This window comes from Hemicordylus capensis, chromosome 2 (assembly GCF_027244095.1).
Source record: "Hemicordylus capensis ecotype Gifberg chromosome 2, rHemCap1.1.pri, whole genome shotgun sequence".
In the NCBI taxonomy this organism is placed as follows: domain Eukaryota; kingdom Metazoa; phylum Chordata; class Lepidosauria; order Squamata; family Cordylidae; genus Hemicordylus; species Hemicordylus capensis.
Window position 1 is genome coordinate 125,343,661 of NC_069658.1, and position 14,226 is coordinate 125,357,886.

The following is a 14,226-nucleotide window of genomic DNA, read 5'->3' on the forward strand; positions in this document are numbered from 1 at the left end:
AAGATGTTCCTCAGGAACCTCCACCCAGTATTAAGCTTCTGGGTCTACTATTAACCACAGAATATCCATAAGATGCGAGGCTTCATTGCGGGCCATTAAATTTGGAATTTCGTTGTACTTTCCTATATAATGCATTGTTACAAAATCTAGATCTTTTCCGGCAAAAAAAAAAAGGTTTAAAATCTTTTGCCATCTACCTATAGTAGATTTTGAAAGTTTAATTGGCAGCACCTGAAATAGAAATAATAATCTTGGAAGTAAATGCATCTTTGTGGCAGCTATCTGACCCATCAAAGACAAACACCTTCCCATTTCCTAATTTTCCTTTTTATTTGACTGATAACTGGAGAATAATTCAATCTTTCGAGCTGATATAAATACCTCTAAATATCGAATAATTTTAGAAACTTTAGAAACCCCTAAGGATTTTGCCAAACAATCTTGAGATTTAGAACTCATTCTGGAACACAAAAGCTCTGACTTAGTCAAATTTATTTTCAAACCAGCAATTTGTTCAAATCTTTCCAATTCTTCCTGTATGGCAAAGATAGACTTCAAAGCGTCCATCAAAATTAATGTGATATCATCTGCATATAGATTAATGTTATGCTCTGCATCTTTTATAATAAGGCCCTTAATTATCGAGTTATGTCTGATGGCTTGAGCCAAAGGCTCAATAGAGAGTATAAATAATAAAGGGGAAAGGGGACAACCTTGTTTTGTGCGTCTTAATATGCTAAAGGGTTTAGAATCGCAAGAATGCATGCGAATTATTGCGGAAGATTTACGATAAAGTTGTTTGATACTGTTGACAAATCCTGTGCCCATTTGTAATTTCTCAACTAATTTAATTAAGTAAGTCTATTGTAGACGGTCAAAGGCTTTAAAGATATTTAAAGTAAGAATAGCCAGCGGAGACTTCTCCCCGCTACAGTAATACATACAGTTTAAAATACGATGTATAAGGTCTGCAATCTGATGTCCCTTGATAAAGACAGTCTGATCATGGTTTATATATTGAGCTATAAATTCATTCAACCTTTTTGTCAAACAGGCTGTAAATATCTTAAAGTCTTGGTTAAGTAAAGCAATGGGTCTATAAGATTCTACAAGTTCTTTATCCTTATTAGCTTTCAGAATCATTACTAGTCTGGAAAATTGCCACAACTCAGGGGCAGAATGACCATCTAAAATAAAATTAAAAAGAGTCACAAGTCGAGGAATCAAAATATCCCCAAACCTCTTATATATTAAGGCTGTAAAGCCATCAGGGCCAGGAGATTTCTGAGATTTTAACCCTTTAATAACCTCTTGCAACTCTTCTATTGTAAAAGGTGCATTTAAAACCATACTATGATTAGCACATAAAGCGGACATTCCTATGTTGTTTAAGTATAGTTCCATACTGCCGGTATCGGAAGCATCTGAATATAGATTAGGAAAAATTTTTACAAATGTGTCACAAATCTTGGTGGAGTCAGTAACTTTCGTGCCAATAGCATCATTAATAGAGTGTATCAGATTTCATTTTGTCTTTCCTTTTAACCTATTCGTCAATAGCTTAGAACTTTTATCACCAAATTCATAAAACTTCTGGTTAGTATGGGCCATTGCTGAGGCAACTTTCTGGCATTCTAAAGGCTCCAGCACTTTCCTTCTGTAGAAGTTTCCTATAAATTTTACTAGAGCCAGTGGCTTTATGGGTTGTCTCCAATTCTCTTATTGTGGTACTAAGAATATTAAGTTGTTCAGCATTTTTCCTTTTAGAATTTAAAAATTCTCTAATACATTCACCCCTTAATGTAGCTTTCATTGCATCCCAAATAATTGCTTTAGACGTATTTTCATTCTCATTTTGTTCAAAATAATCCAACAACACATTATAAAGCTTCTCATAACTATACGGTTTGTCCAATAACACAGGGTTAAACCGCCAAATTGGCGAATATAAATGACTGTTCGAAATCTGGAGAGAGGCAACATGATCTGATAAATAGATTGACCCAATATCTGCTGTAATAACTGACTTTAACAAATCAGAAATTAAAATATAATCGATCCTTGAATAGGATTTAAACATAGGTGAATAATAAGTATAATTCCTAACAGATGGATTAACTTCCCTCCAGACATCTATAAGTGAGAATTATCTAAATAATTTACCTAAATTGAACTGTTTACATAAAGGCCCTCCTACTGAACTTCTGTCTAGCCCATGATCAGCAACCCGATTAAAGTCGCCACCAACTATTACATTACCTTCACTAAATTTTTCCAATCTGGAGAATGTTTTAACTAAGAACTGATGTTTTTTATTAGGACAATAAAGAGATACTATAGTATAGGTTGTATCATTATGATTGCCTTTGATAAAAAAATATATCGTCCCTTTGAGTCTTTCTTAACTTTTACCTGATGAAGATCAAAAGATTTAGCGAGTATAATTGCAACACACACACACCCATAGCCTTAGATGTACCAGGGGCCCTAAACTTTTGTCTAAACCCATCCTTTTTATCCAGTCCCCAACCATGCATTTCCTGTAAAGTTGTAACTGTAGGGTTCTCTTTAAGCATCACTTTAAGACCCCTCCTTCATTTTATTGGAGCACCCATTCCTCTGGTGTTATATGAAAGTATCTTAAATTTCCTTCCTGTATTCCTTAGCTGTCAATTGTGTGGGTTAGAGCCTAACTCTGCTTCCACAATGGAGCCCTTACAATCGGTGTTGGCTGATGGTGATCTATCCGGAGGCTGCAAATATTCATTATAAGTCTCTGAAGAAGGGGAATCAGACAAAACAGTTATATCTTTGACCAACTTAGATGGAGAATAAACATCCTGAAAATTGTCTCTCCATTCAACTAAGGATTCTTGTGTTGCAGAAGAGGTATCACTAATTGTCTTAGGATCCCACTCAATTGTCTTCAGAAGGTCGCTCCAACAAGCAACCACTTTCCCTTCCTTCCTCTGCCACATGGGAGTAAAATCCAAGTTCGTTAAATTTCCCAAAGGGCCTAATTCATTGGGGGCTTTTGCTGTTTTACATTTCCCAACCAGACCAACATCGTCCTTATTTAACAGGGAGTCTGAGGGAACTGATAGTGAGAGTTAAACCATCTGGATGGCTCCCATCCTTTCCTACCGAGTTTCCCAACTTTTGGATGCCAATACGTGTGAAGCCATCCGGTAATAGAGATTCTTGTTTCTGTGCTTCCTGCTTTTCATTTAAGCCTAAATGAGGGGATTCTTTCTCTGGCAGCAAAATATTAAGTGACTTCGCTGTCACATATATATATTTGACATAGATGCCTTCAATCCCTCTAGACTAGTAGCCAACTCCTGTGGCTCCTTTATCAAGGGGGCATGCTTTAAAAAGGTGTTTGCTTTAAAATATCCTCTTGTATCTTTGAAATTATCTGAGCAGACTGTGTCATATCAGTCTCTTGAATCTGCTTAGGTGTTAGAACCAAGTCCTTTGAAGCAATTCCAGTCTGTGTTCCAAGATTAGTTTTAGCTGTAGTGCTTTTACCTCTTCCAAATCCTCCAACTAACAGTGGGTGAACAGTACCTTCCTTATACACAGGGATCGGAGTAATTTCAAAACAAGACAGAAATCTCCTCATTTAATGCAACGTCAAAGGAATTGTAGGTTGCTCAAAAGTCAGCAATATCCTTTGACCTGATCTAGAATAGGGAAATCTCTGCCAGTTAACCAAATCCACTTTTTTAAAAAAAACACATCTTAAAAGCTGACTTAAAGAATAGGATATAGCTTTCTTAGACCCCCATCTGCCATGGTTTATTGCAGAAAAAGCAATCAACAGCACAATTTGACATTTTTGCAAAGTTTGTGCCATGTTTAAACTTCGGGGAATACTCTTCCTCCCCTCTTCAGGAGGGATCCGCTCACTCTCTCTATCCAAATCCAATATATTTTCAATCTGAGAATTCTCAGTTGCTTTATGTTCTTCTACTACCAGTTGTTTAAGCATAAATGCATCAAAGTCTGACATAATAAGGTCTAATTTACTTGAAACAGTTGATAATTCCTGAAATAAACAAGTAACAGTAGTGGCAGTAAGGAGACTATAATCAGCAAGATAATCTAGCGAGGAATGTTGCTGAGAGGCCTGATTTAGCTCTTTGGGCTGGAAGTGGCAGTCCTTCATCAGTGGAGATTTAAGATCATAATCAGCCCTAGGGCTGCTCCGTTACAACCCACTCCTTCCAGAGGGTAAATCAGGTATAGTAGATTCTTCCACCTGTAGAACTTAATATCTATTTGTAGATGAAATAATAGATCTCTCACTTAAAGATTCTTTTAACAAATTGTCAATACGCTTCTTTTTAGAAGCTTTTTTCTTTGGTGAAGTAGTTCCTGGACTGGATCTGTTGCATTTCTTCCCCATTAAAATTAAAAAAACAACAACCCTCAAACCAAGAAACTTCCAGCAGAAGGAAAAAAGGGAGTTTTATCACTGAGTGAAACTCCCACTATCACATCCAAATTCCAAAAAAGAAAAACAAGTAGGCTTACTCAGTGAGAGTAAAACTCCCACGATCACTTTTAAATTCCAAAAAACAAAACAAAAATAAGTAAGTTTGCACGATGAGCAAAATATACCTCGAACTGTCCAACGATATCAGCCAAAAAAGAGGAGAGATTAAAACAGAGTAAACCAAGTAAACTAAATGATAAAAACAAAGGAGAGCAGAGCTCACAAAAACACAGTCTTCTTTGGCATCTAAACCAGAAGTCTCAGTACAGGAACTAGAGTTGAAGCGCAAGTTTCCACATGGGGGTGGGCAGAGGGGAACCCCGAGGTGATAGTAGGGGTTAATTCCCATTTGTTTGTTAAGTGTGGTTCACTTAAAACTATGGGATATTTACCTCTCATTTAGTTTAGTTAACACTTTATCTGGGTGGTTAAGCCACTTATTAGATCAAGACCTGCATACCTGATACTTTGATGTGTGAAACTCACTGAGGAAAAGGTGTTCATCTTTTCAGAACATTTTGCATGGAGGAGCTTCCAAAATCATTTTGAATTTTGTTTAAGATGAAATCCAGTGACACCTCAGGGAAATGTGGAATCTCCTGTGAAATTCACATGTGGATTGGTAACTGGTGGAAGGTCAGGAAAAAAAGGGTAGGAATGAATGGACTCCATTTTCACAATGGAGGGAAGTAAGTAGTGGAGTCCCCAGGGATCTGTACTGGGACCAGTGCTCTGCAACTTGTTCATAAATGATCAAGAAGTTGGGGTAAGGAGCGAAGCAGCCAAATTTGCAGATGACACTAAACTCTTTAGGGTAGTGATATCCAAAACAGATTGTCAGGAACTCCAAAAGGATCTCTCCAAACGGAGTGAGTGGGCGAGAAAATGGATGAGTGGGTGACAAAATGGCAAATATGGTTCAGTGTAAGTAAGTGTAAAGTGATGCACATTGCCAGCTTCACATATACACTGTTAGGGCCGTGGTGGACAGCTCATTGAAAGTGTCTACTCAGTGTGTGGCAGCCGTGAAAAAGGCAAAATCCATGCTTGGGATCATTAGGAAAGGGATTGAAAATAAACATGCTAATATTATAATGCCCTTATAAAAATCTATGGTGCAGCCACATCTGGAATACTGCATACAGTTATGACCACCATATCTTAAGGATATTGAATGAATGAATGAATGAATGAATAGCTTTATTACAATCATTGATCAGATGTACAGCAAGAAAACCACTAGTACTACATTCAGATAAGAATTCAGTCATACAATGTACAGAAGGATATTGTATAACTGGAAAAAGTTGCTAAAGAGGGCAACCAAGATGATCAGGGGCCCCGAGCACCTTTCTTAGAGCCAGCGTGGTGTAGCGGTTAGAGTGCTGGACTAGGACCGGGGAGACCCGAGTTCAAATCTCCATTCAGCCATGAAACTAGCTGGGTGACTCTGGGCCAGTCACTTCTCTCTCAGCCTAACCTACTTCACAGGGTTGTTGTGAAAGAGAAACTCAAGTATGTAGTACACCGCTCTGGACTCCTTGGAGGAAGAGCAGGATATAAATGTAAAAATAACAATATAACAATTCTTATGAGGCAAGGCTACAGCATCTGAGGCTTTGTAGTTTGGAAAAGAGGGGACTACATAGAGACATGATAGAAATGTATAAAATTATGCATGGAGTAGAGAGAGTGAAAGAGACAATTTTTTCTCCATCTCTCACAACACTAGAACCAGGGTCATCTCATGAAACTGAAGGCAGGGAAATTTAGGACCAAGGAAGTACTTTTTCACACAGCACGTAATTAAACTATAGAATTCTCTGCCATGGGATGTGGTGATGGCCACTAGCTTGGATAGCTGTAAAAGGGACTAAGACAAATTCATAGAGGTCAGATCTATCAATGGCTACTAGTCTAGTGGCTAGAGGCCACCTCTACCCCCTCTAAAGATGCCTCTAAATACTAAAGATGCCTCTAAATATCCAGAGACTTTTGATGGGGCAGTCTAGAAATGTAATAAATAATAAGTAATAAATAAAAGCATAAGGACAGTCTTGCTGGATCAGGCTCATGGCCAGTCTAGTCCAGCATTCTGTTTCACACAGTGGCCCACCAGATGCCGCTGCAAATCTACAGGTGGGAGTTGAGGGCATGCTAGAGGTGGCCTATAGCCCAGACTAGTAGCCGCTGATAGTCCTCTCCTCCATGAAGTTATCCAAACCCCTCTTAAAGTCATCCAGGTTATTGGCTGTCATCACGTATTGTGGAAGAAAATTCCTATGTGTTGTGTGAAAAGTACCTCCGTTTGTTGGTCCTAAATTTCCTGCCAATCAATTTCATGGGATGACCCCTAATTCTAGTGTTATGTGAGAGGGAGAAAATTTTCTCTCTATCCACTTTCTCCACACCATGATTAATTTTATAGACCCCTATCATGTCTCCCAGCAGTCGTCTTTTCTCTAAACTAAATAGCCCTAGGTGTTGGAGCCTTGCCTCATAAGGAAGGTGCCTTAGGCCCCTGTATTGGATTTCACTTCTCTAAATAGTTTGGTGTCATCTGCAAATTTGGTCACCTCACTGTGTACCCCAATAAAATGCCCTCACCTCTTGCCTGTGGACTTCCCAGAGGCATCTGGTAGACCACTGTGTGCAACAGGATGTTGGACTAGAGAGGTCTTTGGCCTGATCTAGCAGGGCTGTTCTTATGTTAAGATGAAATTACATTTTTAAAACTTCCCACAAAAATGCAGGTGTTTCACCTAAGGAAAAAGGCTCAAATGTACTTCATATTTTGGTGAATTGTTCCAGGCAATTCTTAGTGATATAAGAATTCTGACAGATCTTCAGGATATTTGGCAGCAACATGTTCACATGTATTTCTGCTTGGGAATAAACAGATTGGCTGGATGTTTTAAATAAGGAAATTACATGTCATGACCAAAAGGGTTTTAAACATGCCATTGATAATACTATTGCTGGATAATTTTTCCTGGCACTTGAAATTTGCATCTCTTTCAAATGTAGGCCTCACTGCCTGAGCAGCATCCAAGCTCTTGGGAGAGATTAGCCAGCTAAATGACCTAAGCAAACTGCCCTTTTTAAAACTGACAAAACTTGGGGAGGAATTAAACAAAACCAAAATTTCATTTGCCCAAAAGTTTCATCTTCTTTTTCTTCTCCTTTTTTTATGCAAAGACATCAGAACATTTCAGAAGGATGAACTGACACTGATTTCATTTGTCTAAGTAGATAAATCATCTGTATTGAACTTGTCTCCGCCAGCATGACAGTGCTTATCCCTGATTTAATTTGCAATTTTCCCCCTTTCTCTCTCTCTCTCTTTTCTTGTCCTGGAGAACCAATGTTTAAACAGAGAAAATCTGAAGGTTATGTAGGTCATGCATTTTAATCAGTGCTTCTAAAGAACACGATAGCAGAAATATTTCCCACAACAGGCATTTTCTCTCACTCAGATTCATTAATCTACATTGACTTTTGGTGACATTGAAGTATTGGAGAAGGAAATGATCTTTTATGAGAGAACAGAGTGGAGAGATTATTCTATTTGATTCTTCTTCCCCTCTAATATGGAGAGCCTTTTTGTCAGGTATTAGTTCCCATAAAGAAGTTCAATAGGGTTTCATAAAAGACACACAGGAATGGTACAAAATACTGGTATTTAGCATGCTTGGCCATCTAATCGTATTTGTAACAAGCAAGCATTAAAGGTTCTTCTTTTATAATGTCTCATGTGCCTGCAAGTTTGTCTGTCTGTCACTAATTCCTGAAGTGCTTTGCCACATTCATTTCTTATTCATACCATTCATATCCCATACTTTCTTTGTTGAGGGATCTCCACAGTGGCTCCTGAGTGGCATCCCTCCCTCCCTCCCTCCCTCCCGCCCTGGAAAGCAGTATGGAGTTTGACTGGTAAGTCTTTTGGCAACTCAGTAGGAACATGGTGGCCAAATTAGCGTTTTAAAATTTATTTATTTATAAGATTTATACCCCACCCCTCCAGTACACTACTCCTCGGGGTGGCTCACAACAATAAAATAGATACAAGACACAATAAAAGTAATAAAAGCAACCAAACTGGACAAACAAGTTAAAAGTCAAGTTAAAAACCACAATCATGAGGTTCAAATTAAAAGTCATTTTAAAAGCCAAAAACTGAAAATTATAAAAAGCTAAAGAAGCTACCAGATATAACCACAGTTCTCAGTTCTCTCCCAGGTTTCTTTCTCCAGTTTTTCTTCCAGCAGACTTTTGCCAGCTCTTCTTCTGCAGACTCTCTCAGACTGACTCAACTGGACTCCAGCAGCTCCACTCCAGTAGCTCTTCAACTGAACTTAGCTCTAAAACTCAACCGCAACTCCTCAGTTCCCTGAACTTCTTTCAGCAGACAGCTTCAGACTCCTGAATCCCTCTCAAACACCCCCAATAGATATACTTCTTCCATCCCATCAGTTATTCAGTTCAGCCAATCAGAACTCAACAAACATTCCCTCCATAACTTAAAATCATTTTCCCCTCCAAAGTCCAACTGAACTGACAGATTTGCCAAAACCAAAAGTGAAACAGAAAAACACAACTGAACCTTTGACCCAGCACCTTCTTCATGCATAGGGATTTGAAATCACAGAATTCCTATGTACAACAATGCAGATTTAAGAATCTTTAGTTTATAATTCATTTATGTGAGTTTATTTACAAAAAAGTAGGAGGTCTAGGCCTCGTTCCTTCACAGGGAAGGAGCATGGTGAAGTTCTTCAGGGAGGGGTGTCTTGTTTCCTTACTTAATACAGTTCTCCATAGATAGATTGTTTCTCTGGTCACAACTGGTATGCACTGTGCAGGTCTGAATAAGCCTAGGACTGCTTAATGGTGAGCACACAAAGATATGTGTTTGACATAAAGAGGAGTTTCAGTCATTCATTAGAGGTTTCACCACTCAGGGGATCTTGGCTGGGCCTTCTCTATTCATATGGGCATTGCCAACCTAAAGATTGTGAGGCTTGTGGGGAGAGGAAACTATTTTTCCTGCAGATGCTGTGACCTCGTTGGGTCAGCTGTGAAGAGCAGCAATCAGCCTTAGGGCTGTGAGGCTGCTTTGAGCCAGGGTGTAGTTGCCCATGGGGACATAGGAAGCTGCTTTCTACCAAGTCAGGCCATTGGTCCATCTAGTTCAGTACTGTCTACATAGACTGGCAGCGGCTTCTCCAAAGTTGCTCTCAGTCCTATCTGGAGATACCAGGGAGGGAACTTGGAACCTTCTTCTCTCCCAGAGTGGCCCGATGCCTAAGGGCCACTCACATGTAGTCCCCCATTCAAATGCAAGCCAGTGTGGACCCTGCTTAGCAAAGGAGACAATTCATGTGTGCTGCCACAAGTCAGATCCCTAGATCCGCCCAACATGAGGTAGGGTAGGAATTTGCACCTGAGACTCAGCTATTGTTAGTTCCTGTTCTATAAAGTGGGTGGGGGTGGAGATCCAATTCCATTGTTGTTGGTTTTAACTGGCCATATTGTTTAATAAAGTTGTGGCCCATCTCTTCCACTTCAGTGCCTCATGTCTTAATTTTTGTGGATACAAAGGTATTATATTCTAGGGCTGTGCATGGGCCCTATTATTGGGCTGATCCTGGTCCTTGCCATTCACACATCATGCTAACAATACAGAGCATGGTCAGGATCACATCAAGCTGATAATTATTATCAACTTTATGCATCAGGATGGGGGTGGGGGCTTATCTTTACAGAAAAGCTGGTTTCTTTGAAAAAATTGTCTCCCTTCTGGCAGCCACAGTGGCAGCATTTCAAAACACTGCATTTCCTTTCTTCATACTGACCTATAATGCAACAGAAAAAGGACACAACGTCATGCTCCTATAGGGCCTGTATCTCCTCGGACCCGATTATCAGTTTGATGTGATGCACAGTGCTATTATCTTTGTGTATTTGTATGTTATCAGCCTTACTGCTGTTGCAATGGAACAATGAAATTTATTAAAAGATACATGAACTTGATAGAAAATGTATGTTGTTAAGTTTATGAACAGAGGAGTCACATAGTCACCTGCCTTCATTCCTCTTAAATTTATTCCAGTGAAATAGTTGTTATATATTCAATGCTTTTTTTGGTATTGGATGTTTGGATGCATGTTTCTTTCTTTCAGAATAGTGTCTGTACTGAAAAGAATGTAATGCTAAAAGATGACACTCACATTTTGACTTTAAATGTAGTTTATGGCAGTTTACCTAGCTGGTACATTTTACATGCAAAGTGATTTTCCAATTATGTTGAGAAAAGCCAATTTTTCCACACAGTTTAAGCTAAAAACCATGAAAAATTTATTGTTTTGCCCACATACTGTATTTGAATCCCTGATCATCTGTTGTGCTGTGTTCCAGCAAATGAACAAAGGCATTTGGAATAAAGTATGGAAAATTATCGTTTTTAATTATAAAGCTTTGTATAATAGTTATGGTAAGAATATACATAAAGTATTCAAGGTAATTTTGTACTGGTAATCATAGTTTTTATTACTTACCCAGTACTTGTCTTTGGGGAAATGATTACTTCCATATTATAGCTTTATACTTGAACTATAATTGCTTGTAATTACAAGGCTATTAATAACTATTCTTATACAAAGTGTTATTTTAATAGAATGATACATTTATGTGTAAGAGAGTGCTAGTGTGGTGTCATGGTTAGAGTTCTGGATTAATATCAGGCAGAGCTGGGTTCAAATCTCCCACCAGCCATGGTGCACAATGAGGGATGGTGGGCTAATTACTGTTTGTCAGCCTAGCCTACCTCACAGGTTGTTGTGAGGATAGAAGCAGGGGTCCCATAATGTACATTGTTGTGAGCTTGCCCTTCCTTGGTAGAATGGCAAGATATAAATGTAAGTGATAATTCAAATGTGTAGTATGAAGGTTTTTAAATGGAACTAGCTGGCCCAAGCACAGAGCATCTGAGCCTCTAGTCCTCCCTCTCAGCCCTCTCCTCTCCTCTTCCCTCCCCCCCCCCACTTCAATGTTCTTTTTCGCTTTCTCCCTAACCCCGGCCACCGCTGCTTTCTCTTCCTCCCCTCTGCCACCACCGCTTTCGCGTTCTCCCCCACCACCCCTTTAGCCATCTCTTTTTCCCTACTGCTTTTGCTTTCTCCCCCACCACTTTCACTCCCCCTGCTTTCACTTTCTCCCCCCCCCGCTGTCACCGCTTTAGCTTTCTCTGCCCTGCCGCTGCTTTTTTCTCTCCCCACCTACCTGCCTGCCTGCCCATTTGCTGGCCTGCCCGCTGGCCTTATGTTCCCTGCCATCATTTTCTTCTCCCCCTCCCCTTGCTTGTGAACTCTCGTGAGAGCTGCCACACATAGGATTAGCAACAGGTATGTCTAAGAGAATTAGATGGATAGATAGATAGATAGATAGATAGATAGAGTGTAGGGTACACTGCTGTCTTTGTAATATCTGCCATTTCGTTATTGCAATTTCCCCCAGACAGTATCCTCCAAAATCCAGTGCTCCCAACTTACCTGATCTAGCTCTCAGTGGCACTAATGTATGCTTTGTACACAATTGTTTTACAAAACTGTTTGAAATGGGCTGCTAACATCATCATGATGCTTCTTAGGCAGCCATGCTGAGACTGCTGCTAACTGGCCCATCCCTGCCAACTTTAGCCTGGCAGGGCTGGCCCACAGTCTAGTCAATGCCCTTAGTTTCCAGCTTGATCCTGTATGTGATTCTCAGGAGTAAGTTCTTTGGGGCTTCCTCCCAGGTAGGCATGAACAGAATTGCAGTCTTCCTCATATGGGTTGCATTTTGAGGATGAGCCTAAGCAGTAGGAATGGTGCAATTCTAATCAGAATAGTGAAACCAACATGTGGGCACCCATGAACATTCTCCGTAAGTGCAATGCAAGGCAGAGGTAGAAAGGGGGCTCTTGCATACCCACACATAGTCCGGATTTTGACATAATGGGGAACCAGAGGCAGAGCAGCCAGAGGTCCCCAAACCTGAATGTCTGGCCGAGTGAAGGAAACTGCAGTTCGGACCCTAACTCAAGCTGAAGGTTCACTCATCAAACTCTTATTTGAACTCTCAGTTTGAAGTGAGGTTCACTACTCAGGCCTCTGGTTTGAGGCTGCCTTTCTTACATGCGAATTTGATAGTGGAGGCAGCTTTTTCTGGGACCAGAGTTGAGAGAATGAAGCTCCTCCCTATCTCCATCCTGATTGGCTGCCACAGCTGTCCATCAATCAAAGGAGGAAGCCCGGCAAGCAGTTGCCCCTCCTCTCTACAATCTCACAGACTGCAGAGAAGAGGCCAGCGTTTACATCTGAATTTGGGCAGATGAGCATGTGGAGTGGGGTGGGGCATGGAGCTGCGGGTCCATTGCACCCTCGGTTCTGTGCTATGTCCATATTCAGCCATACACTATACTCCTATATTAGGCAGCACATATGTCAATCATTTTTAATGCACATACTCAGACATGCAAAGCAAACAGATATCCTCCATTCCCTTAAGACTGTGAGGAGAACAAATGGGTGGCAGCTGATGGTGAGGGAAACAAACTTCTCATAGGCCTGGACCTTTCTTCACCCCTTGCAAAATGTAAGAGGGACAAACTACACCCCTCCTACTGTGGTGATATTGGGGTAGTACCACTTTAAGAAATAATGTTACATTTAGGAGGGAAACATCCTGGTGTGTTGCGGGGGGGGGGGGGGGTGCGGGGAGACAACACAGAATAGGACTGGGAGAGATTGAAAAGAAGTAGGAGCAGTATCAAACTGCCAGAAAGAGAGAACTGCACAGTTTGGTGTGTGTACTTGTAAATAAAGTGTAAATAAATCGATCATTCTTGGCTGATGCTTCATCAGAGACACAGCACACATACCTTACAGGGGAAAGCAAAGCAGAACTTTCTCAGAGAAACATCCCCAATTAAAACTGCACAGGACAGTAACTTCATAAGGTTGTGAGAATAACACGAAATGACCAAGAGCAGTGCTCTTATGTGAGAGGAATGTTCTCTGCAGTCTGTGAGATTCTAGAGAGGAGGGGGAATTGGCTGCCGGGCTTCCTCCTTCGATTGATGGACAGCTGTGGCAGCCACTCAGGATGGAGATAGGGAGGAGCTTCCTTCCCTCACCTCTTCAGTCTTCTTAGACATTGCTTCTTCCACAGGATCAGCACTCAAATACAGCCGGTTCAGATGAACACTGGTGTCTTCATGTGATAACGTTGAGGCTGTGCAGAGAAAGTGCCCATGATGTCAGTGGTGGACATGCGGATGCCATCTCAGCACAGCTTTTAATTATGTAAGAGGGATGTTCATTTGAACAGAGTTTTGAAGCATGTGTAGAAGGGCGATTCAGATGAATCCTGCTCTCACACGATTAAAGAATATACCAAGATCACATTAGCACATCCACCAGTGACATCAGGGTAGAAGCAATCTTGGCAGAGCCCCAATGTTATTGCTTAAAGACTCCAGGGTTCATCAGAACTGGCTCAAAGCAAAAACAATATCAGGCATGAGAGCAATGCAATTCACTGAATGTAAAGCCACCCTGCTATTTGAATAAGCAGCCTCCACCAGCAGCCAGCCTGCACTCTAAAACCAATCCAGAGAATCAGTTTTTCTCTATAAGTGTTCACTTCCATCTGCACCAGCTTCCAAACCCACAGCCTATTGTTAG

At 40.5% G+C, this 14,226-nt stretch overlaps 1 long non-coding RNA gene across 1 annotated transcript in view; it reads right to left on the bottom strand.

Annotated features, from left to right (window-relative positions):
* LOC128346459 (uncharacterized) overlaps positions 1 to 13,548 on the bottom strand; it is a 41,195-nt gene extending 27,647 nt beyond the window's left edge. Inside the window, exon 1 of the long non-coding RNA XR_008316976.1 lies at positions 13,422 to 13,548. This is a non-coding gene — a long non-coding RNA (uncharacterized LOC128346459). The remainder of the gene's footprint in view (positions 1 to 13,421) is intronic.
* Between the last annotated feature and the right edge of the window lie 678 nt (positions 13,549 to 14,226).